Below are 5742 nucleotides of genomic sequence, written 5' to 3'. Positions count from 1 at the left end.
TATCTTGTTTTTTTTCCCTTTAAATTTACCTCAATTTTCCTTTAAATTTAATCAGATTACACAGTATCTTTGATGCTGGTGAAAAGGTTCTCTTCAAGCAATTTTGGCCAAGCAAATGTGTGAAATAACCTAAGATTCTAGGTTTAAAGAATTCAGCAGGAGAGCTGAAGCACAAATCCCTCCAATGCAAATGGGAAAAATCTAAATGTACCCAGGGTTCAATGTTACAAAGCTATAGAACTGCAGTGCATCAAAGGCCTATCCAATTATAGCCATTCCCTCTACCTCGAATATTCAATCCACAAATTATATTCACCATTTTTTGCATCTAAAAGCACAAACTCTACTGTACCATTTTAGTTTGAATAACAGATGGGCTCAGAATTGGTTAATTAGCTAAACAAAGACATGACTTTAATGCATTAAAGCAATTGTTTACTGCAGTTGAATCGTGGCTGATGTATAATTTTGCAGTAAATGGTTATTAACTGATACAGAAACCACAGATGTATGTAATGACTCGCAATCATACTGGTCCAGAATATATGTTGTTTTTTTCCCCCCCTCACTGATGTACAAGGTTAAAGAATTACAATGTAGTCACTTCCATTTATGAGGTCACAGGAATTGATTCTCTGCCTAAGGAATGGCTTTCGATGTGCTCTGTGCAATACAGTAAAATTCCGCTCACATAATCAAGGATGAATGCTGTCTGTCTACCCAATCTACTACTTGGTCCCGCAGGGAAATCCGACTTATAACCGGAATACCTGCATGAATACTAATTCACCTACTTGGATTTGCCAGCTTTGGCTGGCCCATCTCAAAGGAATTTGCTGAAAATTCTGGCTTTCTGCATTAATTACCCATCGGCGAGAACGAGGGCTGGCAGAAAAAACCTTTAAGGGGAGGACATGCCGCTCCAAGTTAACAGTGATATTGTTAATTGTGACATTCCCCCAACAGCCCCCCTCTGCAATTTTGAACGGAGGTCTGAGAACCGGCCCTGTGTTGTCTGGCATTATCCTCGGGTGCAAGGCAGCCTTCCCTGCCCTCATTTTTCCTTTTCAAGCTGCCGTTATCTCTCTGCAATCTCTCTGCCCCTCTGGGGACCAGAGGGATGGCTACTTAAAAGTCGAGTGCAAGAGTGCAGGAAGTCCTCCAGCCCAAAGGTGGCAGTCAACATGCACCAAGGCCACAATGAAGCGCCGTACCACAGTTGCTACATCATGTCACCACACCCTGGCCTTACGACCAGAGATTTGTAAATGGCTTCATGGTGATTTCACATACAGGATGAATAAGAGGTCTCAATCTGACAACAGTTTTGTGTTTTAACCTTAAAGTGAACCTTCATCGAAAATCCATGACTCAGTGTAATCCTTTCCCATAAAGATTAGCAGTCATGTCATGAAAAGACAGGAACTGGACTACACAGCAGAGGAAGCTTCATTTCCTTTGTCATGCTCTGATATAAGTGCTCCTTGTCACCCCCTCTGTAATGCAAAAGTGATTTTGACCTCCCCACTGTAAGTCAGGACTTTCCTCATTCCCATATTAGCCTTTAGCACATCGACTATATTAAGCTGTGAAATACTTGAAATTGTTTATCCATTTATTTATTCCATTATTTCTTATTTAGGAGATTTCATTTCCTAATTTTCTTTGAAACTGGGTGTCCTCCATCTTCATGTCTTCCCCCATTTCCCAGAATGCACTGTGAACCCAGTTCCACTTCTGCCACACGTTAGAACAAGGCTAGTGCACTGCTAAAACGGAAACTAAAAATCCACACAGTAAGACGCACGCTAGCATGGCAGACAAGGATGAGACTACATATACAGCTCAGCTAAATGTTTGAAATTTGCATTTTTATTTGCGACATTATAATTTAGTATTAAGAATGGGTACAATACACTTACTGAGGCTGCAAATAAAAGCAAAGAATCAAATGAAAAGAAGGAATTACCCTTGTGAAGCTGTGCTGACAGAAACTTTCAGCCCAGTAATGAAGGATTGTATGAGGGGGGGGCTGCTGGAGTTTCCTTCTTTTTTTCTGAAGAATGAGAAACATGATTAGCAAATGTACTTGCCTACAATCCACAGAGAAGGGAAGAACAATGAATTCTGGGCCTTTTATGGGGGTTAGTCTGAAATAGGTTGGTGTAGCACAAAAGGATTTCAAATCAGCTTGTATTCTTAGCAACTATGACAAATCAAGAGCTTTTCAGTAGGGATCGGAACTGTAGTAAAGGAAACATTCTGTATTTTGCATTTGAAAATGGAACATATGTTAGTCTCATAGAGCAACGCAAGTTTGGTGGTAGCTGACAGAAATGAAAGCATAAGAAACAACAAATCTAAACATAACACTTGATTGAGTCATTTACCAATAAGATCAGAGCACATTGTGGAGTGAAGTGACTTCTGTGGGTAACTGTTCCACGAAGTGAGCATGCACACCTGCGGCTGCACACCTCACCATCACATCACACACTCTGTTCAAATCTCGCCATTTCCATTACGGCAGCGGGGGCACCCACATCATCTGATTATTACTTGCTATTTGTGTTTTCCCCTTTGTGTCGGAGAATCTCACCTGGGCATTGGGGGGGTGGGGAGAGAAAAGGGAACCGGGCCTCTCTCTGCTAGCGTTTATGGAACAGGCCTTCCTCTGTAGCCCACACACTCCTTTCACAGACGCCATTCATGTGCAAATTTCCACCTTGCCCCATTGTCCACATGCGCTTTCAGATACTTGCTGAATCAAGCAATAACTTAATGGCACGGCGCAAGATGTTTTCATTTATTTGAAAGTGGCGAGAATAGACCAGGGTCACAGGGGATGGAATTCGCGGTAAGTTCTACCGCGTGCTGAAGTACATGGCTCGGCACAAAATAAGAGCAAATTGAGGCTCGTCGTTTCAGGGGACCGTATCCCGCCCATTAACGGTGGCAGTTTGCGGAGTCTTCGCTCGGGAAAGCAAGCGCTTGTCACCAAGTCGCTTTTCAATCCGAGTCGCAAACCCTGCTGATGGTGAATAATGCCGTGCGGTTTGAGAGGAATAAACACATCGTTGGAGCACAGTGGAGGAAAGAGGTTGCTGACAATCATTCAATGAGCCTCACCACAGAGCTCATATAACCCAACTTAACGTGTGCTGAAAACTACCTTCGATAAGCGAGAGAAGGAGATGTGGGGGCTTGCTTTGTGCTCTTTACTGGGATTTTCGAGCGACAAACTTCGCTGTGAGAGCGGCTGTTGTAAAACGATAATACATCTCTCTTTTATGGGCATGAGGACCCTTTATAGGGCCGATATGCATAACAGGCAGAGGTTTCCTTTATAGAAAGCTCTTTGCAGGGGAGCAGCTCCTGAGCATTGACATCAATCTGCAGGCAGACAAGGTTATTGTCAATACGTAACACTGAATAATAATGCTCATTTGAGACTACATATTCAGTAGTGTCATCAGGTGTTGACAATGAATACATTTTCAGCAATATTCAAAAGTCTTCAGTGGATTTTAAAAATATTTATTCTAATTTTATTAGTTTTAGGAGCAAGATTAAGAGGTGGTGGAACTCTCTTTGTGTGTGCTTCAGTGTCTCAAGGCTTCATGCAATATGATCATTAGTGAGGTCTGTAAACTGATCGATGGAGTTCAAAGGTCGCCTGAGATGGCTATAGAGGAATGGTAGATGGCTGTGGTGGGTATGTTGAAAGAACATGTATTGTTAATACAAAAATCAATTTTTAATTTATTTGTTTTTTTGTTTTTGCACAATAAACAATGAAGACGGTGGTACTTGAAAACAAGGCAATGACTTCCTGAGCAGATCAAACATCTGGGAAACACTACAGTGCAGTGGGAGAGGATTTACATGGTGTATCGATGACACATTATCATGAAAGGAAATGCATTCTCAAAGAAAGCGCAGACAATAACAAATGAGTACTTCAGCTGATGAATGTAGCCCTACAGATCATAATGACAGCCACATGACAGCACTTACCGCTGGGCTCATTAGTTATTTTATTGATATACTAATCGTACGTTCCATACTGAAGGAAGGCAGACAGAAAAAAAAAAATCCAAAAAAACAACTATCCAATAATTACACTATAGATGTGGGAGTTCATCTGTGCATATACTACACAGATTGTGTGATTACTCCAGATCAAACATTCTGGCATGATGTTACATCTCCTACAGTCTAATTGCCATTCCATTCTATTGTTTTATGTAATATTCCATTATTACTGTTTTCTACTGTTTTTAGTTTTTGAGTGAAATAAAAGGCACAGCATAGACTTAATCTGATGTTCTGCAGAAGCTGGCGAACCTTTAAAAGCCTAATCAGCTCTACCACAAGAAACAAAGGAAAACCATGAGAGCCACAAAGTCCTGCTTGCTGACTACAGTTTGGGGAAAGTCGATTTTCACCGGGAGACTGAACAACGCAGGGTACCGAGAAAAATCCTATTTTTGTTTTCTGTGACATCTCGAGGAGTGCTTAAAGATGAAAAGTAATGCTGTCAAGATTTATTTTTATTTATTTTTATTGCTTGCAGTCGTCACGTTCGTCTGAAAATGAACCACTCTGAAGACGGAATTGCGGGAGAAAGTTCTTTATGATGCTCACTACTTCAAAAATACATTTTGTATCTCCGTGAATGCACCCATCATCAGGAAAACTGGCTGGATTTTTCATGTACAAGCCATTAAGCTAGCCAATTTGTCAATTTGTTAGCAATGATGGCACAGTAAACTTAACTATAGATGGCGTCATGGTAGTAAGTCCTCAGAAAGATTGATATATTTCTGTGATCATAAAGGGGGGAAAAAAGGCCACTTTTCCATGGCTCTTCAGAGAAAGTGAGGTATCTGACCCCATTCCCGCATCTCTTCTACTATTCTCCTGAATGGAAATAATTTTCAAGGAATGAAAAGGGGACCCTGAATGTAGCACTGAAATTGAATAGCAGTAGTAGACTGAGATTAAACACTGTGCATTTACTTACTGCCATAGCTTAATTTCTCCATGAAGCTATGGCAGTATGTGGCAGTATATGGCAGTATTGTTCATGAATGGTAGCTGATATTAGCTAACACTGTTTTATCTTCCCCATTAAAACAACAATGCAGAGAGTGTTTTCAAAATGTCTGCAGCGGGCCAACAAAAGTCTAAAAAACTGACCTCTGGGATGGCAATATTTACCCTGTAATGCTGGATTGCAACAGTAGCTTGTTAGGTATTGTAGTGAAATAGCTGTCTATAGCTATATCTGGGCAATCAGTGTAATACTTTTCTGCTCTAACCATGGCTTTTGTGTCTCTGCTAGCTCTTCTTGTCCATTGGTGCTTCATGGCTTCAGCTTTGTAAAGCTTTTATTGAGATCCAAGATGCAATGGCTCATGGTAAGTGGCACTCGATCAACCCAGTGCGTTTGTTTCTGTCTGTCTGCCTTAAAAGTGCACAGCACGGCTGAAACATTTCTAGATGGATCTGGATAAAACTTGACCTGGCAGGCCTGCCCATGAGGCAAGGACCAAATCACAGTATTTTAGCACTTTGATGACAACTGCTCAAGCTGAATGCTGCCCTGGTGTTTTTTTTCCCTTCAGAAATTCAAAAACCCATGTTTACTTTGTACAATTGATTGTTCTGGGAGTAGCAGGACAGCGTTCCTTCCCAACAGAAGCCCTGCTCATGACGACCTCGATGCATTTTTAAAAT

Source organism: Megalops cyprinoides, chromosome 12, assembly GCF_013368585.1.
Source record: "Megalops cyprinoides isolate fMegCyp1 chromosome 12, fMegCyp1.pri, whole genome shotgun sequence".
Classification (NCBI taxonomy): domain Eukaryota; kingdom Metazoa; phylum Chordata; class Actinopteri; order Elopiformes; family Megalopidae; genus Megalops; species Megalops cyprinoides.
The sequence above is the reverse complement of the archived record's forward strand: the minus strand, read 5'-3'. Positions refer to the sequence as shown.